The 25,952-nt window shown below is 37.7% G+C and overlaps 1 protein-coding gene and 1 pseudogene across 1 annotated transcript in view; both read right to left on the bottom strand.

Moving 5' to 3' along the window:
* The window catches only part of LOC114030636 (E3 SUMO-protein ligase NSE2-like), a 259,588-nt gene that overhangs the window by 88,498 nt on the left and 145,138 nt on the right, over nt 1–25,952 (bottom strand). The gene's annotated exons all lie outside the window — the stretch shown is intronic.
* Nucleotides 2,285–3,589, bottom strand: LOC114030635 (annotated as a pseudogene).

Raw genomic sequence — 25,952 nt, 5'->3', positions numbered from 1 at the left:
ACCTATGCATATACTATTCTGAGGCCAAGGACGCAATGGGAAGAGATGGACCAACTGGTCCTAAAGGGGAAGACGGATAACAAGAATAACTTGCTATCCTTCTCCCTTCCCCACTCCTCCTTCCCACAGAAGAGAGGAGGGGTAAAGTATATCCCTGAAGCGAAGGGGGAAGGAGTTCATACCAGATGAGAGATGAATAAAGAGATTGCCCTGTAGCAGGAAGGCCACAGTTGACATTGGAAAGTATGAATTTGTAGTGGAACAGCTTTGCTTCTTTTTCCATCAAAACTGAAATATTACAAGAATAGAGGAAAAAATACTAGGTTATGGCAGAGGAGAGTCCAAGCAATCTAGAATTTTGCATAGAGTGCTATTAGAATAGTTGGCTCCCCATGGAATCCAGGCTGGGGTAAGTCAAATGACCCTGAGGGGGGATAACTGATTTCGAAAAGCACTAAGAGGTTAACTGACTAAAGGTTCCTATGTATGCAAAAAGTAGGTTCACTGAGTGTAGAGGAATGGGAGAAATTACAGAAAGATGGCTGCAACTGGAGAGAAAAAATATCAAATCTGAGATATTATAGGTAAAATTGCAATGATGCAGATAAGGTACAGAAAGTGGATGACACATAGGTGGTTAGGAAGGAAAGCTAGTTGAAATGGAGTAGAAATGAAAGCCAGCAGGATCCAAGCTGACAAGGAAGACTAAAGTCTAGGTATTAGAAGGGGAACAGAATTTAAGAGTTGGAAGGGACATCAGTGACCAACAATTCTAACCAATATCTGAAAAAGGTTCCATTTTACAACATACTTGACAAATAAATGATCATTCAGTCTTTCCTTGGAGAACTCCACTAAGGAAAAACCCACCACCTACTGAATTAGTGCATTTTACTTTTAAAGATCTCAAACTATTTTTAAGTTTTTTCCTTATTCCAAGCCAACACTGGCCTATTTGCAACTTCAACCAACTACTCCTACTTCTGCCGTCTGAGGCCAAGCAGAACAAATATAATTTTGTTTTTGCTTGATAGCTCTTCAAATATTTGAAGACAGTCATCATGTCTCTAGAGCCTAACTTTTCTTAAGGCTAAACATCTCCAGTTCTTTGAATTGGTCCTTATTTGGCATGAACTCAAAGCTTTTCACTATTGGTTGCCCTCTTTTAGATTAGGGATTTTTAAACTTGTGTGACAGAACCTTCTGATAGTCTGGTGAAGCTTCTGGACATCTTCTCAGAATCATGTTTTTAAATGTATGAAATAAAACATATATAGCATTAGAAAGGGCAGTAATAATACTGAAATATAGTTCTCAAACTATTTAAAAAACTAAGTTACAAATCCCTGTTTAGATACTGTCCAGTTTATCACTGTAATTCCTAAAATTGTTGCCCTCAGAACTGAACCCAATAATTCAGATGCGGTCTCTGACTAGGACAAAGTACAGTGGGACCATGACTTGCCCCGACCCAGACATTAAGGTTTTCTCAATGCATCTCAGGATCAAATTTTCTTTTCTGGCTGTTATATCACACCACAGACTCATGCTGAGTTGGCAGTCCACTAAAATTCCAGGGCTTTTTTAAATATCAATTGATGATGTGGGTTAGGTTTGGGGCTCTCTTTTATCCACTGCTTTACTTATTCCTCCCAGCTTCCTGTCATCTACAAATCTGATAAGCATGTTTTTATCTAAGTCATGAACAAATGATATTAAGGTCAGGAAGCATGTTAATAAGGACTGGGGAAAAAAGGAAAAACATGACTAAGTCACTGAAATAATCCAGGGAATTTCAAAACTCATCTTCAGATTAGCAGTTGGCAATAAATTAAACAACAGTCTTAGAACATCTAAGACTGCACTGATTCTTAGTAAGAAAAATTAAATTGTGGTCTCTAAAACAAAAGACATATTAAGTAAATAAACATATACAAAATGCAGAAATGTTTATCTTTATCCACATGCAAAATGTGGCTCATTTGAAAAATAGCAGATGGCACCTATTCAACAACAGAAAACAATGAAATTAACTTTTAAAAATTATTACTGAAGTTAAAAAAAAGCAAACTAAAAAAACTTAGTTTAACAAGCAATTAAAATCAAATTAGTAAAAAATAAAAACCTTTCACTGAGTTAAAAAATCAATAATATTATTCTGTCATACAGTTGTTTTGTTTTGTTTTGTTTTGTTTTTTGCTGCACAAGTGCTTTATTGAGAGGAGTGGTAGAGATGGTGATGGACTCAGATGCCTCTGTTGATCTAGGACATGGTACCCTCCACTTACTTGGCCATGGGGTTACAGAACTTCCGCCCAGCAAAGACAGTCTTGTCTCCAAGAGCCTCCTCAGTCCTCATGAGTTGGTTGTACTTGACCAGAGGCTCAGAACGGCAGAGAGCCCTGGTCTTAATCTGGCCAGTGCAGAGTCCCACCACCAGATCAGCTATGAAGGTGTCTTTTGTTTCTCCAGATCGGTGGCTAACCATCACTCCCCAGTCATTAGTCTGTGCCAGTTTGCAAGCCTAGATGGATTCAGTGACAGAGACAATCTGGTTGACTTTCAGTAAGAGACAGTTACAGGCTTGCTTTTCTACAGCTTGGACAATACACTTTGGGTTGGTAATAGTGAGCTCATCACCCACAATCTGAATACCAACTCCAGAAAGAAATGAAGTCCATGTGGCCCAGTCATCTTGGTCAAAGGGGTCCTCAATGGAAACCATAGGGCAGTTCTTGATAAAGCTCTTATATAGCTGCCCCAGCTTCTCCCCAGAGATGTACTGGGCAGGATCATCAGAGGATTTGAAGTCAAGAACATATTTCCCACTTCTATAGAACTCAGAAGCAGCAACATCCATGCCAATCACCACCTTGTCTGGGTAATCAGCTGCCTGGATGGCTGTTTTCAGCAACTCCCAAGGCTTCATGGTTCTCCAAGATGTTGGGGGCAAACCCACTCTCATCACCTACATTTGTGGCATCCTTCCGATACTTAGCCTTGATGACACCCTTCGATGGTGGTACACTTCAGCCCCAATAGACATCACCTCTCCGAATGATGCAGCCCCCATGAGCAGGAACACGAATTCCTGCATGGCCAATTTGTTTCCAGCATGGGATCCCCCACTGATTACACTGAATGCCAGTACTGGCAGCACAAGGTCTGAATTCCCAGCAAGATCCGCAATGTGTCTGCAGAGGGGGACTCCCTTCTCTGCTGCTCCTGCGTAACACACAGCCAGAGACACACCCAGGATGGCATTGGCCCCAAATTTGGATTTGTTCTCTGTCCCATCAAGTTCAATCATGAATTTATCAACTTTTTCTTGATCCATAACACTCCATTTCTTCTCCAGTAAAGCAGGGGCCAAAGTCTTATTGATGTGTTCCACAGCCTTCAGCACCCCTTTCCCCAGGTATCTGTTTTTATCTCCATCTCTCAGCTCCAGAGCTTCATAAATCCCAGTGGAGGCCCTACTGGGTACAGTAGCTCTGAATTGGCCTTTGGCTGTGTATAGATCCACCTCTACTGTGGGGTTCCCCCTAGAATCTAGTATTTCTCTTGCAAAAATCTTCTGCACTGCCATGGCTGCGGACACAGCTGGTGTTCTTGGACAAGGTCTGGGGGTATGAACTACTGCTGGGACAGTGTCCTCTGTCATACAGTTTTTAAAAATTCAATGAAATGTAGAGTAAATATTTTTAAAATTTAAACTCTGAATAAAGTTCTTACATTGTGTATCCAGAAGGTGTGGACCTTACAGTGTACAAAAAAATTTACAATAAACAATTTTCAACATCAAGTGGAGCCATCACACTTGGATTTTAACATCACAATCTTAGGTAAGTTTATAGAAGAGGTACAAATAACACTAAAGAGAACAGTCTTGGACAGATACTGCAAATGGAAAATGAGTTGGGCCCAGAATCAAGCAGGAGGAGAAATAGGCTAGACAGCCTGCAGGAAATTACAGAGCTCCTCAAAGGTCCCTAAATTTCTCACTGAAATGAATGCACTTCATTTTAATAGCAATATTCTTCTAGTATTGTATGATTCTGAGTCACAGAACACTATAATTGCTGAAAAATTAAAACCGATTATCACACAGAAGGCAACAGAGGGGTTTATGGTAGGTGTCAGCAGACTATAATTCATAACAAAAAAGAAACTAGGAAGGAGAACAAAAGATTATCATCACAAAAACGTATCATCCAAAAAGTCAGACTGGTAAGAGTGAAGGATAACCAAAAGACAGGTTGTGTGTTTCACTGATATCCTCATGATATGTCATGAAGAAGTAAGAAACGCCTTCAGTTGGGTAGAAACCTTGCGGCAAACTTATATGTAAACATGTACAAGATGGGAAGGCATGAACGGGCTATGTTTGGCATCACTGGGCAGAACACAGCTCCGTGAGTACTCGAGTAATAGAAGATATGTAAGTAGTGCTTTAAGGTTTGCAAAGAATTTAATATCCATTATCTCATTCTAAGTATCATAATTACTCTATGAGCTAGGTAATATAGGGATTATTATCTCCATTTTACAGATGAAGAAAATGAGCTTTAGAGCAGTTAAGTAACTTGCTCATGGTAACAGAAGTAGTAAGCATCAAAGACAAGATATAAACCTATGTTTTCCTGACTTCAAGTTAAGTACTATGTTAAGTACTTCAAGTTAAGTACTATGTTACTCTGCCCTTCAGTGTACAGCCAAGTGCCAGTAATGTAAGAGCCAGTATGGTTACAAATAAAGTGGCTCATCCCTAAGAGGTTGCTTTTTTTTCCCCCAAACACAACACTGCGTGAAACAGTTAACAACCAATAACGGTCTATTAAAAACTCTCCACTGGTGGAGTGTTCCTCCCTACTACTGAAATCACATGTCCCAGAAGGACTTAGTTCTATGTGCCTAAATATAGTATGTAGATCTGAGTTCAATGGAAAAAACATCTGGAGTCTACATCTGGAGTCAGAGGACTTCAGTTTGAGTCCTGTCTTTGTTGTACATTGCATGATCTTGGGCAAGTCACTTAAACTCCTCTGGCTTCATTTTTCACATCTGTAAAATTCGAATAATAACTTTTAGGCTATCTCCCAGGCTGTGGTTAGGCTCAAATGACATAAGGTACATCAAGTAAACTGTAAACTGCAAAACTCTTTATAAAGATAAAAAATAAGGAAGCAGCAAGGTGTGCAGAAGAAACAGTTCCAGATTCTGAGTGATAAATCTTAATAATAACCCTCTCCTTTGGTTTCCAAGAGAACACATCCTCCTTGTTTGCCTCTTTTACCTGCTTCAATTGCTCCTTTTCTACCTCTTTTCCTGGTTCTAAATATACATCTCCAATTGTACAGTTCGGCTCCAACTGGATATTTCATCAGTATTTCAAACTCAACATCCAAAGTGTGCCTCTTTTTTTTTTTTTTTTTTGCTAGTAGTGCAACCATTCATTAAATATCCTATAAACTGGGTGTTATCTTTGATTCTGTCCTTCCCCTCACCTCTCAGTCACAAGTCCTGATTATTGAATGATAAAGCATTTTTTAAATGTATGTGCCAGGCATTGTGATAAACACTGGGAATACAACGAAAGGCGAAAATACGGGACCTGCTCTCAAGGAAATCACATTCTTATGACATAAGACAACCCATAAGGGTAAGTTGGAAGAGAAGAGTATGGTATAGGGGGTGACATGATGTATGAATGGCCAAGAAGTGCCTTGGATACCTGGTAAGATAAGGCAAAGATAAGACAAGAGCTTACCTAGTGAAGTCCAGCATCCCAGGGCAGAGTCCAAGATTATGGTGGGAAAGGAACAGGGAGATGGTATGAATACAGGCATCAGTGTTGAATTAATATGATCTAGTAGAAAGAACACTGGACTAGTAGTCAGGAGACCTGGGTTTCCATGCTGTCTCAGACATCATCTGTTAGCTGATATTAGGTGAGCTGCCTAATAATTAGGTGAGTAACAGTTTCCTCATCTGTAAAATGGGGACAATACTTGCCCTACCTAAGGGTGGCTTTGCAAACCTTAAAAGCACTACATAAGTGTGAGCTATTGTTACTGTCATCATCATTATTATTTCCAGCTCTCTTTCTATTCTATTGTCTTGACATTGTTACAGGCCTTCACTGCCTCCTACCTAGACTGTTGTTGCCTTTGTCTGAAATGACTTCCTGTTTTCTTTCTTCCTACTCTTTAAATTCATGAACTATTATATTTTCTATGAAACCTTCCTTCAAAGAAGGAAGTCTGTACCTTTCTATATAATAAATAGTAGGTGATAAGTATGTCCACTGTTTTTATATGTGCCCTATGCCCCTACTAGAGAATCTTATCTAAACGTTGTACTCACCTAGGAACTAGCATAATGATCTGCACACAGTAGGATTTTAATAAATGTTTGTAATATTTGAGTAACCAGAAGCAGATTCTACTCATTTAGTTTCACAGCTTATAATATGGCTATTCTACTTTACAAGTAAGGAAATCAAGTCACAGAGAGTCAGTAACTAATCCCAAATCACAAAGTAAAACAATGAAATAGTCAGAATTTAGAAATTACAGTCTTTTACTTCACACAGTTCATTTCTTGGTCTTCTAAATTAAATTATAATAAATGCCCAGTGAGACAATTCAATGGATGAGGTATAAACTACAGAATAAACCATGAATTAAACAAAATCAGTTACAATCTCAAATATGTTTACAAACTATATTCTAGAAAGGAAGTTTAGGAACAAATTTCTCAAATCTTTGGAACTAAAAACAAATTTAGGACACTGTATGAGGAAAGTTCCCACAAAAGCTAATTTTGTTTAATGAACTAACCATGAAGGCATTGTGAAAGTATTGTGCAATTCAATGCTTAGCTAATTACTGTGAGATCAAATAACTGTTACCATAGTTACTACACACTGTTTTCCACAATAACTTTTATCGCTTCAATAAATCTTTGTGACGCAACAAATATAAAAAGTTTACTGTAACATGACTATAATGTTTTGGAAGACATTTACTTATGATTGACCTACTGAAATTATGATGTTCCCATATTTGCCAGAGAACAATGAATGTAATGTCAAGATGCATTTGGGGTTTCTTTGCCAAATCGGAAATCCTTGAAAATTGAATTTATTTAGATTCATCATCCAATAAGAAAGGCAATGACCCTCTTATGTAGACACACTAAAAAAGTGTCATCACTGTATACATTATTAGCTTTATACTAGGGTACTAAGTGAAATCTTCCCTAACAAAGATTGTTTAGTTACATACAGTGAGATCATTACACCACTGGCCAATTAATCCAGTAACTGCTGGTTCCTTGGGCGCACTAGGGGGTAATATTTGGCTGTGTACAAAGAAATCCCAAAGACCCTTAGCTTCAGAACAGCTGTGTCCTAGAAACAGAGAATTTCAGAACTGGAATGGAACATAGAGAAGATGTAGCACAGCTGCCCTTGCTTGGTATGTTTCCAGAGTTGAGATTCAGAGACATACAAAATGCTATGATACAAAAATCACAGCACAGATAAGTAAAGACCAAAACAGATCACTAGTCTATGTTGTCTGTCATCAGATACAAGAAAACATAAAGAAACAGTGGAAAACAGGAAATTCTGAAGTTTAATATCAGTTCTGCCAATGAGTATCTATATGGCTTTGGGCAAGTCACTAAGTTATTTATGTATATTTCCTCATCTATAAAACAAGGCAATAATCTCCACCTACCTCATAGGGATGTTGTTCAGATTAATTATTGAATGTTAAGTTCTTTGAAGATATAAAGTGCTAAGTGTTATTACCATTAAGCTGAAAATCAAAACAAAGACCTGGTTTGCACAGTTGTTAATCCAGCAAAGTTGAAAGTTAATATAAAAAATATATAATATAAAATATATTATATATTATAATATAATAATATAAAAATCATATATTATTATAATAGAAAGTAGGTTCTAATTTCATAATGCTGGTGTAGTTTAGAAATCTATGCATAAGAGCTGATTCCTATCTAGTTCATATTTTTTAAAAGGGAGAAGAGCCAAAGTGATTTTTAAGACTGAACTTTCAAAGTCTCGGTCTCTAAGTTCAATATGCACTACAACATTTTCCAAGCAGTTGTTGTACGATGAATAATTCTGGTTTTGGTGAATGAACCAAACTTGGAAAACCTGTTTAGAGGTCTATAATCTCCCTTTTGTTGGAGATGGTCTTGTCCTAGATTGCAAGGCTCCAGAGGGCATATCTGTCCATTGATTTGGAAAAGCACCCAGCATAATTCAATTCAATTAACTAAATTTATTAGTCATCAACTAAAGCAAGATAAATGTACCAAGAGTTAATTAATTAACCCATTTTGATATGGATATTGTTGACTTACGATATCTTGTTAACAGTGTCTAACCAACTGCTGATAGAATGTGAAGTCTAAGTAAAGTAACTACTATTTTTTGATTTGTTTTCTAAGAAACTTAGGTTTAGTTTCTAAAGCTTTTAAATCCAAGCAGATTTTAGGAGATGTTGCCAAGAAGTACTGCACAAAACAAGAATTATAATCATTTTGTTGAGAGCTATATGATCACTGAATTTTCCTGTTCTTAGGCCCCTTGCCCTGAAGAAAGTCCTTGTCATCAGTTATCAGAATTATAGGATTCAAATAAATCATGTGAAGAGAGAACCATACCACGGTAAAGAACAGAATTAGTCCATCTGGCTTTAGGCGTCCCAAAATACAGAAAGGAAAAGGAGAACAACATTTCACCTCCTTAATTCAGAGTCAGCCATGGAACACTGTTTGTTATAACAACTTAATCATTTGTAGCAGAATTAGTCTTATCTGCAGAAAGAAAAAGTACTTGACAACATGTAATCCAATTGTGAGTAGTGACAGAGAATAGACATAAGGAGTTTAAATAGGCACAAAAAATTAAAATATGGAAGGGAACAGATAAGAACTAAAGCATAGTAAAGTATGTACATATAAATCATCATAAACAGAGTCTGTGACTGGAATGATTTTATTAGTTGCCTATGATTATCTCCTCAGCTTAACAGTTCTGTAACAGAAACTATCATATCTACCCTTCTTTCTTTGGTTCCCTGTTCTACTTTCCCATGAATGCTGCATTTTATTTTCCTAAACCCAAGTGCACTTTGGTTATCATGACTCATTATTGACTCTTTACAGCATGTGGTCGTATGGATCACCTCTGTTCCTTCACCTTTCCTATAATTCTTTTCTTCCTTGCTGTTTTGCAAAATCACACTATTCTGCCCACTTCACTTGGTAATACTGTTTTAGGGCAGCTCGGTGGCACAGTAGATGGAGCACCACACCTACAGTCAGGAAGACTTCAGTTCAAATCAGGTTTCAGACATTTCCTAGCTGCTATGTGAGCATGGGCAAGTCACTTAACCCTGTTTGCCTCAGTTTCCTCATCTGTAAAATGGGCTGGAGAAGGAAAACCACTTCAGTATCTCTGCCAAGAAAACACCACAGAGCTGGACACAACTGCCATTTCCTTTTACTTCCACATGTTTCAGTAAGCATGTTCAATTAAATCAAACTTATACAATCAACCCTACTATGTTATTGTCAGATGATTAGGGACCACTGAAATGCAACATAAGACAGGAATGACAGTTTTCTTGGTGGGTGGAAGCTGGACCAAGAGATTAATTGTATAAATTAGAGGGAGCTAGGTGGTGAAGTAGACAGAATGCTAGACCTGGAATCTGGAAGGCCTACGTTCAGATCCTGCCTCACACATGTAGAAGCTGTGACTCTGGGCAAGTCACTTTCACCTCTCTTAACCTCAGTTTCCCTATGTATAAAATGGGAATGAGAATAGGGTTGTTACGAGGTCCAAATGAGATAGCATAAAGTAAAAAGCTTTGCACATTTCAAAGTGCTATATAAATCTTCATTATTGTTGTTATTATTATTATTATTCAAAGGTCATAGACCATACCATCCGACTAAGAAAAACAATGTCACCAACAAAAAAGGCAGAGCCAGAGAACAGATAGGTGGTTCCCTGAGAATCAAACAAAGCTTGCTATTTCCACCACAGCATCTTCTGGCTTTAGGAAGAGTGCATAATGACTGGGGCCAATGTGGGATTCCTGGCACCTGGGGCTGCAGCATTTAAAAAAAAAAATCAGCAGTGCCTCTTGGTGATTATATAAACTAAGAAAATTTGATGGCAATAATCATGGGAAAGAGAAGAAGAATAAAGGTCCTCTAATCATAAAAAATGGTTAGGTATAAAATTCATTCACTTTTCTAGATTTCAATAGAGAACTTTCTTCCCCTTAGGAACATTAGGTTTCTGGTGTTATTTTCCAGTGTGTTAACAGGATCAATGAGAATTACAAAATTACTGAACTTCAGGGTTTAGAGATCACTTAGTTCAGCCTCCTGATTTTACAGATGAGGAAAAGTGACCTGTGGTCACTCAGCTCAACTGCAATAGAGCCTGGATAAGAATTCCTATCTGCTGAATTTAGTCCCATGGCTGAACTTGTACTATAGGTTGTTGCTCACAACATTAAGTATACATTGGAGTTCAATAAAGACTTGTTGATGAAATAATGTTTTTATTAGTGGATGATTTGCTAATTTTAGTTTTTCACCTAATATGTAAGAATGTACTAATTTTCCTACAATCTTATTCTTGAGGTAAGACGGGTGAAGGTGTGAGAATCTAATACTTGCCAATAAACTGATCAGGTAAGCTGAAGATGAAACCTAGGGAAACTGGCAGAACTTCGATCACACTTCAATAGTTTTAACAGTGCATAACTCTGCATTTTGTTTTCCTTACCAAGAAGTTTCACTTTCATATTGGCTATATCCTATATTCAGTGGGCAGCCTGTATTCTTTCTGACCAATATTTTAATTGATTGGTATCTGTCTTATAATTACAGAATACTCTTCAAATCATTATATAAATGTGATCTCGCAAAATGCTTTTCAAGACATCTAAATCGCTCCTCTTATTTCCTTAACTGATTAGCTTTTAACCAATGTAGATTTTTTTTCACTGACCTATATTCAAAGCTAATCTTTAAATCCCCTGGTTATACAATCTTGAAGGATTAAGTATTTATTCTGAGAGAAATTAGATTTGTTTAGACAGAAAAAAATTCACATACTACAAGTGTATGGATTAATTTAAAATTAAAGTTATAAAATTAAGAATAGTAAAGCATCTTGAACTTTTGTATTGTCTTGGTTCAAGTGTGACCTATCTTAAATGAAAATAAAGTTGCTGATATTTGAAAAGTTACTCTTCTAAAATTACAAACTTAATCCAATGACAACTATAAAAAGAATGCATAAAACCAAACTAGGAATTGTAAAATGTTTTCATATACATTCTGTGCTTTCTTTCTACAGAGGATCTACAGTGAATCTGAACATATATAATTAACTTTCAAATCCAGAATAAGCTTAGAATTTTCAATCCATTGAATTTGATCCCCTTTTCTTTCCTTACCTAGATTAACAACACTGAGGTTGAGCTTGCATAAACTTGTTCTATGCAGCACCTATCACACTGGTAATGCTCAATAAATGTCAAACAATGAACTTTAGTTTGGATAACTACAAGAAAAAGAAAATCACAGGTAATTACACGATTCTCTGACAAGAATTGGCAATGTGGCTGACTCATGAATCTATGACCATTTTTCTCCTTCCTTCACTGAGCTATAAACAACATGGTTTCTTTTTCCTAGCTGCAGAACCACCTGTAATTTTAAGTTACTAAGTTTCCCCAAAGGCATGGCCTTTATATATAAACTTTAACAAAATTCACTTGCCTATAACATGGATTAGATATAATTCTTATATTCTGTATCTTAGTTATATGGTAATATTTTTAACCTTAAAAAAACTCCCATAGTATAAATGTCAAAGAACAAAAGAAAAATGCACACTTATCCCCAAAGAATAAAAATAGACTCTTCCAAATCCTTAACAAGAGATCTGCTGCATAAAATCACTCGCGCTCTTCTCAATCTGGTAATGTGTACATTCCCCAAAGTTGTAACCTTGGCCCTGCTCTTTCCCTATATTCTCACTTAGCAATCTCTTTCCTATCTCTGGCTTTGACTATCACTTCTATACAGGTAACTTCCAAATCTCTGTCTACAAATCCTACCTCTCTTCTGAACTACAGACTCACCTCCTCAAATGCTTGGATCTTCAACTGGATGTGAAGCCAACACCTCATATCCAACATCATGTACAAATCCAAGTTCATTATATTTTCCAAATTAGTCCTTAAATTCTATTTTTCTGACTTTATTGTTTATTTCAGCAGCACTACTATTTTCCTAGTTGCTCATCTTCTTAATTTGGGTATTTTTGAAAAATTTTCCCTTTTTTCCCATATATAATTAGATTACTAGTCCTATTTATTCCAACTTAAGCATACAAATCAAATCTGCGGTTTAAAGGACCTTTATAGGTCAATTACTTCAACTCTCTCATTTTATTTTTAAGAGATGAAGAAACTAAGAAGATGAAGAAACTAAGCCCCAGAGAAGGGGAGATGACCCATCAAAGATAAAATAGTAAGTAGCTCAGTCAGGACTTGAAACCAAGGTCCTCTAAACAAAAATTCAGTTCTTTTTCTGTGTTCCATACAATACTGTGCTCTCCCCCAACATGTCTCAAATCAACTTATCAATTAATTAAGTGCCTATTAGGAGTTAGACACTGTGGTAGGCACTAAAAACATACTAACAGAAGTAAAACAGTTTCTGTCCTCAAGGTGCTTACATTCTAACACACAGTACAAAGCTCTTCTGACCACCCTCTTAAACTACTGCAATAGTCTCTAATCATAACCAAGACCTTACATTTCCATTTTCTTTCCTCCTCTACTCCCTTGCCCATTCTAGTCCTACTTTATATTACTGTCTGATTAATCTGCCAAAGGAATTTATCAAGTCATTTAAAAAAAAAAAAAGCCTTATGGCCCACTAGAAATTCAAACTTCTTTTTCTGGTATTTTCTCACTCTCATCTGAATGGATCAAAAGGAGGAGGAATGAACACACACACACACACACACACACACACACACACGCACACGCACACGCACATACACACAGGGCTGGGTACAGAAATACATTTTACTCAACAGGGATATAGGGTGAAAATGGAAGAGGTGGGATTTGAAGGACAGTAGATTAAGGGAAAGATTGGACCTAAGATAAGCCCTAAGGATGTACAAAAATATTTATAGCAGTTCTTTGTGCAATGGCAAAGAATTGGAAATGTAGGACATACTCATCAGCAGGGAAATGGCTAAACAAGATATGGTACGTGGATGTGACAGAACACTATCATGCTCTAAAGAGTGATAAGAGGGATATTAAGAGAAACCTCAAAAAACTTGTACAAACTGATGAAAAGTGAAACGAGTAAAACCAGGAGAACAAGTTATTCAATGACAACATAAAGGCAAATAACTTTTTAAAAACTTAAGAACTGATCAGTGTAATGACCAACCATGATTCCAATAAACTAATGATGAAACATTCCCTCTACCTCCTTATGGAGCTAAAAGACTAAGAGTGTAGAATGAGACTTTTTTTTTTCGACATGACCAATGCAGAAAATTTGTTTTGATTGACCGTGCATGTTCATAACAGGTTTTTCTTTCTTTCTTTTTTCAAGGTGGTGGGGGGAGGGTGCAAAGGAGAGAAGGTAGATTTTTGCTGGTTGAAAAAAAAATAAAATTGAATTTCAAGAATAAATTTTTTTTAAAAAGGAAACTCAATGAAGCCCCAAGGAAGAGATAGGAGAAGACACCGTCCTCCACCCAATTGCAGGGATATGTGGGAATGGAAAAGGGGAGAATTCATAGGCGTGGAACATTGCATATACTGCGTGTGTGTGTGTGTGCATGTGCACACATGCATGTGTGTACACATACACATATATATGTAAATACATTTTGCTGATTTTATTTTCTTGTTCTGTTATGGAATGACTTTCTTTAATAAAAGGGAGTATTCAGGGTTAAATTAGGCAATGCAAAACCACAAAATATCAATTAAGAGGTGCTTTTTTTTTTTTTTAAAGAAAAAAGTAGAAGATAGAGTAGAGCTGAACTAGTTAACTAAAGACTCAAGACCGGGAAGTAAAGAGAGTATAGCTAGGGCATGAGTGATGGTTTGGGATAGTTCTGAGGGGTAGAAGTACTGGAGGGCACATGAGGATGAAGAACACATTTACTACATAACAAAGAAGTGAGTTTTCTCCAAATTTTTACGTGTAAAACTGTCCCTCTTAAGTGTCCATTCAGTCTCTACTTAGAAAAAACCTCTAGGGATAAGAAATTCTCTAAATCCTGAGACAGCCCATAGTACTTTAAGGTAGATCTAACTGTTAGAAAGTTTTCTTTCATATGATGTATAATTTGCTTCTCTGAAATTTCTACCTTCGGTTCCTAGTTCTATTCACTGGGATCAAGCAAAACAAGTCTAATTCATCTTTCATACGACAGACCTTCAAATACCTGAAGATAGTACTCATGTCTCCCTTATATATTTCTCTCCAGGCTGAACATTCACCTAGTCACCTCACTATCTGGTCATCAATCAACATGTATTTCTACATGCCAGGCATAGTGCTAAGTGATAGGCATGTAATGAACAGTTCCTATCCTCAAGGAACACACATTCTAGTTGAGGCAATAATATTTCAAAAAATAGGTACATAGAAGATAGATATAGAGTAGATGGAAGTTAACTTCAGAGAGAAAGATTCGAACAGCTAGAGGGACTAGCAAAGGCCCCTAACAGGAGAGAGGTTTGAGCTGAGTTTTAAAGGAAGCCAGATCACCTTCTGGATTCACTCCAGCCTGTCAACACTTCTTAGTATATTAATTCTGTCATCCAATGCATTACTCTCATAAAAACGTTGATAAAAATGTTGAATGGAATAGAATAGAATAAGTCACTGAGACATTCCACACTAGAAAGACTTTCATCAAGGTAGGCCCTGATCCATTAATCATCACTATCTGGGTCTGGTCAGTTAACCAGTTTTGAATCTTCCAGGAATGGAAATTTTTGTACAAAAGGAATTTAGCATAGGAGTAGTTAGTTGATTCAGTAGATAGAGCACCGGCCCTGGAGCCAGGAGGACCTGAGTTCAAATCCTGCCTCAGACACTTGACACTTACTAGCTGTGTGACCCTAGGCAAGTCACTTAACCCCATGGCCTAGCCAAATTTAAAAACAAGAAGAAGAAGAAGAAGAAGAAGAAGAAGAAGAAGAAAGAAAGAAATGCTTAGCATAGAAATATGCAGGTAATTTGCAAGTAAGGCATTCAGTAGGAATTTTTCTCTTGAGAAAAAAAGGGAATTAACAATCTAATAAGTATATAATAAGAGTAAATCACTAGAGTTTGTTAATTTCAAGAGAAAATCTAAGAAGGTAACATATGTACGTAGGGAAGTACTCAGTCAATAAGCATTTATTAAGTACTTATACTATATGCCAGCTACTGTGTTAAGTATTGGGGATACAAAAAAAAAGGCAAAAAATCCCTGTCTTCAAGGAGTTCACCATCTATTGGATGATTAGGAGAATATAATCACAGATATAATCACTCAATAAGCATTTATTAAGCACCTACTATATGCCAGGCAGTGTGTTAGGGACTAAGAGTTAATGATCAGCTGTTGTAGTAACTCAAAAATCTATACATTCACCACAGTCTCTCTCCTGAGTTCTGCACCCAAATTACCAATTGCTTGCCTACTGGCCATTTTAAACTCATATTCCAAAGACATCTTTGTCCAAAACCGAACTCATTATCTTTCCCCCAAATCTCTATTTGGGTAGGAGAGTGAAGAGTCAAGGATAGCACTGGTGTTATGAATCTGGAAGACTGGAAGCCAAAAGAGACTTTTGTCCAAAAAGAAAAAAAAAAGTTCAGTTTATTATGAATTGATAAAAGACTAACCATCCTACGAAAGCTAAAGATAATGTGGTATAGTGGACAGAGGGCCAGTCTTGGAGTCAAGGAGATATGGGTTCAAACTCTTCTCTCTCACACTAGCTCACACCAGCAACTCATTTAACCTCTCATTCCTACAGGCAACTAGCTAAGAATTGTTGTTGTTTAGTCATTTCATCATATCCAACTCTTTGTGATCCCATTTAGGGTTTTCTTGGCAAGGATACTAGAGTGGTTTGTCATTTCCTTCTCCAGCTCCTTTTACAGATGAGGAAACTGAGGCAAACAGGGTTAAGTGACTTGCTCAGAGTCACAAAGCTAGCATGTCTGAGGCTAGATTTGAACTCAGGTCCTCCTGACTCCGGTCTGGTGCTCTACCTACTGTGCTGCCTAAGGTGCCAATTAGGCACTGACGGAGGGAATTTCTACATGAAGGAGGAGGGCTCCGTACACTGATAAAATCACAGGTTCAGACCTGTCCTATGGCCCACCTTTGCTTCCTCTCAAATAAAAAATATAAAAGTATGTTTTCTTTGTCATCTACGAATTCTACCACTATACAATCAAACTACAAATTATTTTGAAGGTAGTGTAATATGAAGGCCAGAACTTTGAAAACTCCGGTGGTATAAATTTGTAATGGAGCAGCTAAGTACACAGTGGATAGAGCACTGGGCCTGGAATCAGGAAGACTCATCTTCCTGAGTTCAAATCTGGTCTCAGAAACTTACTAGCTGTATGACCCGGGGCAATCACTTCACCCTTTTTGTCTCATTTTCCTCATCTATAAAATAAGCTGGAGAAGAAAATGGCAAACCACTGCAGTATCTTTGTCAAGAAAACCCCAAATGGGGTCACGAAGAGTCGGACACAACTGAAACAAACAACATATATTTATTTGCGTGTGTTTGTTTGTTTGTTGTCTCCCCCAATAGACTGTGAGCTCCTTGAGGCTAAGGATTGTCTGTTTTTAAATCCCTACTGCTTAGCACAGTGCCTGGCACATAGCAGACATTTAATAAATGTTGATTTATTGACTGACAGACTCAGCTCTTGGATTACCTTGTTTAACTGTGGGCAAAGCAGCCAGCTTCTCTGGGACTTGGTTTCCTCAAGTGTAAAATGAGAAGGTAGTGTTGAATGATGCCTTCAAGGGTTAAGATCCCTTCAAACTCTATCAGGGTATGAATGCATTGATGACAATTAGACTAAAGCCTGATTTATTGCAAGTATTTTGTAATCATAAGGATCAGAAAGTCGTATTTAGACAGAGTTGCAACTCACTTTATAACTCACTTTTTGGTTACAGATGCGATGCTTGAAAATTTTCATTGTCAATAGAAATGTGCAAACTGAGTGGTTTTCAATGCATTAGGTAAGACACTACCTAAAGGGCAATTTTTTGGGTAAAGTATATAATCTTATTTTTCAGTGTTTACTGTTGTTCTTCAGTTGCTCTTCAGTCTTGTCTGTCTCTTCATAACTCCATTTGGGGTTTTCCTGGCAAAGATACTGACGTGGCTTTCCAATTCCTTTTCCAGTGCATTTTATAGATGAGGAAATTGAGGCAAACAGGGTTAAGTAGTTTTGCTCAGGATCACACAGTTAAGTATCTGAGGCCAGATTTGAACTCAGGAAGATGAGTCTTCATGACTCCAGAACAGGCACTCTCTTTACTGGGCCACGTAGCTGCCACTTTTCTTAGTGTGCATGTACTTAATACATTAATCAATCAGCAATCATTTCTTAAGTGTCCATGTACCAGGCCCTGTGCTAGGTGCAATGAATTTCTTTCAGAAATGGAATAGCTTCTCTCTTTAAGGAGCATATATCCTACAAGAGGAAATACGTGCAAATACAAGTATATAGAAAACGTGGTGATTGGAAGGGACTGGACTTATAATTTTATTGGCAGACAGAATTCTCCATGAGGAAATTTCTCCTGGCAATGCAGATCAGCACCTTCTCTTCGATTTACAGTTGTAAGAGGGTTGCTTAGGGCACTGAGAAATTACTATGTGACTTGCTGAGGGTTACAAAAACAGAATGTATGGTAGGCAAAACTTGAACCCAGGTCTTCCTGACTCCAAGGCCAGCTCTCTATCCATGGTATCATTTGTCTCCTACAGAAAATATCTATACAAAATAAATACAAGATCATTTCAGGGACAGGGAGACACTAGCAGCTAGGGGGTTCAGGAAAATCCACATACAGGAGATGGCACCTGAGCTGATCTTTGAAGGAAGCTAGGAAATTCAAAAGACAGAGGGTAAAGGAGTGCATTCCAGGTGTGGGGGACAGCCTATGTAAAGGCATGGAGATGGGAGATGAAATGTTATGTATGGAGAATATATGAAGAAAATACAAGAAGGCCAGTTTGGCTGAACTTCAGTGTATATAGGGTGGAGTAAGGTTGTGAGGGGATTTAAATGTTAAACAGTGAGTGGAATATGTATTTGGTCCTAGAGGTAATAGGGAACTATTGGATTTTATGAGTAGGAGAGTGACATATCTATGCTCTAAAGTCATAACTATGCTTTAAGACTATAATTTTGAGAGCATGTGGAGAATGGATGGGACAGTGGAAAAATTTTAGGCAATGGAGGCCAACACAACAGTACAGGTGATGAGAACTTGAAGTAGGATAGGGTAGAGGTTATATAAGAATAGAAAAGGGAGCAGATACTAGAGTTGCTATGGAGATATCATCAATAAGATTCGGCAACTGACTGGATATAGGGGTAAAGAAGAGTTAAGGAGGGACTCCAAAGTTGCAAAATTGGGTGACTGAAAGGATAATGATGCCCTCCATGGAAGAAGGGAGTGGCTTTGAAGGTAAGATCATGGGTTCTGTTTTGACCATGTTAAGTTTTAGGACCCTATGTGACATCCATTTCAAAATATCTAGTAGACATATGGTGATTCAGTAATACAGACCAAGAGAGACAAGAGCTGGAGATATATCTCCAGCTCCCAAGATCCCAAGATATACATACATACATACATACATACACACATATATATCTTGGGAGTGATCTGTACAGAGATGATGATAGAACCACTGGAGCTGATGTGACACTCCCGCCCCAAAGAGACTATATATAGAGACAAAAAGAGGGTCCAGGATAAAGTTTTGGGATATGCCCAAAGTTAGGGGGTGTGATATGAATTTTCATATGTTGATTTTTGTCAGGATATTATAGAACATTTTATGGTTTATAAAACACTGCCTATATATTCTGATTAAGGCAGTGAGGAAGGAGTAACTTTGGAGTATGGGGTATTTCTTAGGAAGGCAAGCCTAGGAAGTCTGATATCTTTAGGCTGGAAAGAGTAGGACATGAGGATACTAGTAGCTGAGAGATATAAAAGAAGGGGAAGAGGGTTAAGGTAGAAGAAATATGGAGAATGGGAGGCTGAGATGCTAAAGAAAATCTACTTCTTATATTTGCCTTAAGACCTTAGTATTGCAGGTTTGCCACTGAAAATTATTTCATTAACTTGACCATACACAGTTAAGCAGTCAGTACCACAGCTAGCTTTTTAGTCTGGAACACTGTAAGCCATGGCCTCCTTCAGTTCTGCTCAGTTTTCTGAGCCTCAGCTAATCCATTCTCTAACCAGTCTAGACTGATGTTAATTCCATGTACTTCACTCCCCAACCACTTTCTCCCTTTTTCTAATAGAAAGGATGGTGAAGAAATGGGAAAAGAAGAAAAGATAAATACATCTACACACGGGGCAGTGGAAGATGATGCTTATAGTTAGCATTCATATGGTGCATCATTCACATGGTGTACTTTACATTTTATCTCATTTGATCCTCAAAACAACACTGTGAGATAGGTAGGTGCTAATATTATGTATTTTCATTTTACAGCCGAGGAAACTGAGGTTTGAAAGAGGTTAACTCAAACAGGGTCACATGACTATCTCAGACAGGATTTAAATATAGGTCGTGCAGACTCCAAGTTCAGCCCTCTATTTATTGTGCCACCTAGCTCCCTCTGTGAAGTAGGTGAGATTTGATTTTCCTTCCCTTTACTCTCCTCATATTCCACATGTTCTCCCATTCCTTATTCTTAGAAAACCCTCGAACAAATCTCTCCTGTATGTTAAGAAAACTGTATAAAAATACACATTTAGATAATTTGGATTTACATACATTTATCCATCAATGTCTTTTTCCATTAACACTCCACAGCATCACTTATGTCTGACCCCCTGCTCTCTACTTACAAAGCCATCACCTCAGTGTAGGCCCACATCACCTGTTGCATAGATTACTGTAACAGACTCATAATTGTTCCCCCTACCTCGAGTGTCTTTCTACTCCATACCTAACTCCACAGAGCTCTCAATTTTCTCTAAGTACAGATCTGATCATGTTGTTACACCCTCAATAAACTCCACTGGCTTCCTATTGCCTCTAGCATAAAATACACTCATCTGTTCAGCTTTGAAAGCGAATCACAGCTTGGTCCCAACCTATATATCCTGCCTTATTACATACCACTCCCAACCAAACTACTTTCTTTCTACAGTTCTCTACATTTCTTCCGTCCTTCAAGTTGCAGCTCAAGCACCTTCTCTACATGAAGGCATTCTTGATCCTCCCAAATGCCATACTGAGGCCCTTCTCCTAAATACCTTGTATTTAGCTACTTTATATTTATTTGTATTTATTATCTTTATATTTATTCAGATTGTATGCATGTACGTTTTGAATAAATAAAAAGATTTGTCTCCCCAGTTAGAATGTAAGCTCTGTGAGAACAGGAACACTTTCGTATTCCTGCCATCTAGCATGGTGCCTAGCACATACATAGTACGCACTTAATAAAAGCTTGTTGATTCATTAAGAGAAGTAGCATGATGGAGCAGATAGAGTACTGACTGGATTTGGAGTCAGTAAAGACTTGGGTTCAAATCCTGTCTAAGATGCTTAATTGTGATGTGACTCTCTACAAGTTAGTGAACCTCTCTGGAGCCCATTTTATCACCTATAAAATGGGGCTAGGATAGTACCTACCTCACAATGTTGTTGAAAAAAATCACAAATGAGATAATGTTTTTTAAGTGCTTTGCAAACCTGAAAATGCTATATAATTGTGACCTATTATCATTATTATTTATTACATAGACCCCTAAAAATGATCATCCAGCCCGAGCACAGAGATGTCCAAGAAGAAGAAATCCATCACATCTCCAGGGGCTCACACTGCTTTTGGACACCTAACTGTGAAGAATTTTTCCCTGACTTCAAGCCTAAATTTGCCTCTTTGCCTCTTCCATCCATTGTTCTCGATTCTGCCCTGGGAGGCCAAACAAAACAAGTCTGATTCCTCTTCCCCAAGACAGTCCTTCCAACACCAAAAGATGGCTCTCACATTCTTCCCTTAAATCTTCTCTTTTCTAAACTAAATGTGCTCTGTTCTTTCAGTGTATTCTGATAGGTCATGGACTTCAGGCCCTTTGCCTTCCTCACTGGTCTCCTCTAGACACTCAAAGTATGTCAATGTCTTTCTTAACCTATGATACTCAGAACTGAACTTAATCCTAGGGGTGAGATAGTATGAGGAGAGTAATAAGGGCTGAGGACAGTGGGACTCTCATTTCTACTCCTGGAATCCGTGCTCCTCATAATGCAGCACAAGATCGCATTAGCTGTTTTGGCTATTACATCACACTGCTGACTCATACTGAGTTTGCAGGCCTCTAAAACATTTACATCTTTCTTTCAAACCTGGTGTCTATCTATGCTTCCCCCTTCTAACACTTGTAAAGTTGAATTTTTGTACTCAAAAGAAAGACTTTATATTTATCTCTAGAGAATTTCATCTTACTCGATTCTAGCCTGTCAAAATCTTTTCAGATCCTATGTCATCCACTATGTTGGCTATCCCTCCCAGCCTGGTTTCAGCTGCAAATCTTTTTTTTTATTAATTACTTTATTTTTAGTTTTCAATATTCGCTTTTATAAGATTTTGAGTTCTAAATGTTTTCCCCTTCCTAATACAGCATGCAATCTGATACAGGCTATACTTGTATGATTATATTAAACATATTTCCACATTAGTCATGTTGTGAAAGAAGAACAGAACAAAAGGGAAAAACCATGAGAAAGAAAAAACAAAAAGAGAAAACAGTCGGAAAACAGTCGGCTTCGATCTGCATTCAGACTCCACAGTTCTTTCTCTCTTCGTGGATAGCATTTTCCAGCATGAGTTTTTTGGAATTATCTCAGATCATTGCATTGCTCAGAAGATCAGCTGCAAATCTGATGAGCCTACCATCTATGCTTTTCTTCAAGTCACTGGCAAAAGCGCTTCACAGCACAAAGTCAACCACAGGTGCTTGGAGTTCTCCACTGAAAACCTCCTGCCATGCTTACACAGAGCTATTAACAACTAGGTTGTTTACTTTTTGGGTTAACTGCTGTAGGGAAGTTCCAAAAGAACTTATGATACAATACAGATACTGTTTGTTCTTGGTTTAAAATTTTCATTTAAAAAAAAAAGCTATTTAACTGAGCAATACTTCAGTGATCTGAAAGATCACTAGTATAGATAAGATTTGCTCCCCCATCATTATATACGAGCTCACTTTCTAGTGATGAGCCTCTCCAAACTTAGCCATGTTAGTTAGCCATGGTCTGTTACATCCTACCTGAGACCTTTCCAATGTGGTAAGGCCTACTTCTATCCTGTCAGCATAATGATGACTCACATCTCTGTAACGCTTTGAATGTTTAAAAAGGACTTTCTGTGCAACAATCCTATGAGGAAAAGATTATTATTCCCATCTAACAAATACAAGTAAGGCTGAGAGAGGTGAACTGCATTCCCCATGATCACACAGCCAGTCAGCGTCTTCTGATTCCAAGTCTTTCATCCCCTCAACTAGAGCACCTCAAGAGGCTGCTCTATACACTACACAGAGCACCACTAGCAGTTTTGTTATATCATACACAGCCTTCAAGAATCGAGGGCCATCTTCAAGTCATGATGCTTGAAGTAGGGAATCACTATCCCATAAGTTGGTAGTTATAGATAAAGCACAATCAATATCTGATGCCATCTTATCACTCTCCCCCATCAAGCAAAAGGCCAACACTTCCTGAGAGTAAGCAGGGCACAGACACGGACTCGGAGAAGTAAGGTCTAGCATGTACTAGCAAAAAGATCTTAACCTTAGTTTCCTCATCTATACAATAGGGACAATGAACTGTAAAACTGCGTAAATATGAGCAAATATTAAAGGCAAGAAAACTGTACAAAACAAACTAAAAATCTCATAGTATAAGTTTTTATTTTGACCATTAAGGACAAAATTATAACACTGTGAAAAATAAGCAAATGAATAATGATGAAAACAACGTAAACAACTTCTGCTGTACTATTTTCTCTGAAATAGAAGCTGATATTTTAAATTTTAAAAGTTATTTGTTAACAAACCTGGCCTTGGGTGCTAAGCAGTGTTTTAGTTTTATAGCACCCCAAAACTGTCATAGTAAAAGATGACTGATATCCCCCAGACTACCTGGCCAGAGGATCAAAAAACTGATAAACAAATGACAGTCGTTATGTGTCCAAGGTCTAAATTTCTGAAAACAGAAATGAAAATTTTTATTCTTAGGACTCCTTTTCTAAAAAAGTTCACTGTACTGCAGCAGATGACAGAGTAAGCAATTGTGCAACGAAAGCCTCCAGAACCTGGTTGCAACTTTTGGAATGTGACCATTGTTTTGCAATGGAGTTTGTCACCATCATATGAAAAAGTCATTGGGAAATAAAATGTCTTGTTTACCTGCTAGTTAGTGATAGAGAACTACTCATCACAAAGGCAATGATCTAATTCAAGGACTTAAACCATCCAATGTTTATGATGCTACCTTTAAAAATTTTAGAAAGATTTCTTTGAGCCTAAACACATTAAAAATAAAATATTCTTCAGGACATTATGGTTCTATACTGAAAAAGACATTAGTTTGGAATATAACATTAAATGGTACTTTATTATATGGAACATCTTTGGAATAATAAATTATTTTCTTACAGGGCTTCTTCTGTTTTTGTGGCTTTTTTTTGGTCTAACTAATATTTTTAGCCATTATAGGGAATTCTGTTGTTGTTGAAAAATTATTTTATTGTGTATCAATATCTTAGTGATGGCCAGCTAAGTGACGCAGTGGATAGAGCGCCAGGACTGGAGTCAGGAAGACTCATTTTCCTGCATTCAAATCTGGCCTCAGACACTTATTAGCTGTGAAACCCGGGCCAAGTCACTTAACCCTGTTTGCCTCAGTTTCCTCATCTGTAACAGGAGCTGGAGAAGGAAGTGGCAAACTAGTATCTTTGCCAGGAAAACTCCAATGGGGTCACAAAGAGTCAGACTTGATAGAAGAACAAAACAAAAACAAAATCTCAGTGAAGATAATCTGAAATGATAAATAACAACAGAATACTGTCATATATTAGTTGGGGGAATGTAATAATTACTTCAGTGACAGAAAGGCAACCAAAATAGGATCATGGGATCATAGAGTTAGAGTTCCAAGCATTCTTGAAGACCATCTAATCAAATCTCTTTATTTTATTAATGAAGAAATTGGAGATCAGAGAAGTCACAGGACTTGCTTAGGGTCAAACAGCTAGTCCAGGGGTGGGTAACCTGTGTCCTCAAGGCCATATGTGGCCTTATAGGCCCTTGATTGCGGCCTTTTGACCGAGCCCCAGTTTTACAGAACAAATCCTTTTATTAAGGGGATTCGTTCTGTGAAGTTTGGATTCAGTCAAAGGGCCACACTTGAAGACCTAGAAGGGAACCTGTGGCCTCGAGGTCACAGGTTCCCCACGTCTGAGAGCTAGTCAGTGTGAGAGATTGGATTTGAACTCAGGTCTTTTTGACTCTTAGATCCAACGCTCTTATTCACTATTCTAAGCTACCCATATCTTTCAATAAAACAGGAAAAGATCAATGTTACTATATTTGAGGTTACCGTCTAAGATTTTCTCTATGAGAGAGATAATCTTTGTTGCTCTTGTCCTAACAAGATTCCTCAAGAGAAACACTTATTTTCCAATAATTATAGTTATTAAAAGGAAGTCCTGAAAATCAAGCTTTAGGATTAACAGGCATCCTGACAAATGATTATAGGGCTTCTTCTGTTAGAATTTTGATCAGTGTGTTAATACTTTGCCTCAGTGCCTCAGACTTGTGCCAGGCTACAGGGATATGACTGACATATATCTTCTCCCACAAGGCTGCCATCATCAGTACTTAGTAGAGAAAAGCAGAGAATAGCAAATGTTACTTTCTGCAACTTGTACTCATCTACCCCATGCTACTGCCCCCTGCTGACCAAGAAGGGGAAAAGTCCCAATTTGTTATTTATAATTTAAACCATCCCATCTTCCTTCAAACCTTCCTTTTCCCACTTTCCTCCAATAGAAACAACTTAAAGCCTATGTACTTTTTCAAGGAGCCTATTAAATGCACAGAATCACAGAATTTTAGAATTGGAAGAGAATGTAGCCATCAACACAACTTATACCAGAAAAGGGGTCTCTTCTACAGTGTAGAAGACAAATGGTCACCTAGCCTTTTCTTAAAAACCTCAAGTTAATAGGAGCCCTACACCTCCCAAGGCAGCCCATTCTACTTTTCAATTCTACATCTGTTGGCAACTTTTACTGACTTCAAGTCTAACTGTGCTTCTTTATAACTTCCAAACACTGCTCCTAAGTCTTTCCTCTGGGGCCAAAACCAAACAAAAACAACTGCCACATTTAGTCCTTCTTTCCCTCACACTTCTGTGTCATCAAAAGTTAGATATAAAAGCTGGCTACGCCTTTATCTAAGTTATTGATAAAAGTGAAAGTGCACTTGGCCAAGCACAGACCCCTCAAATACTCCACTTGAGACTTCCTTTCATTCATGACTATTC

Source organism: Vombatus ursinus, unplaced genomic scaffold (assembly GCF_900497805.2).
Source record: "Vombatus ursinus unplaced genomic scaffold, bare-nosed wombat genome assembly UNPS02014973.1, whole genome shotgun sequence".
NCBI lineage: Eukaryota > Metazoa > Chordata > Mammalia > Diprotodontia > Vombatidae > Vombatus > Vombatus ursinus.
The sequence above is the reverse complement of the archived record's forward strand: the minus strand, read 5'-3'. Positions and strand labels throughout refer to the sequence as shown.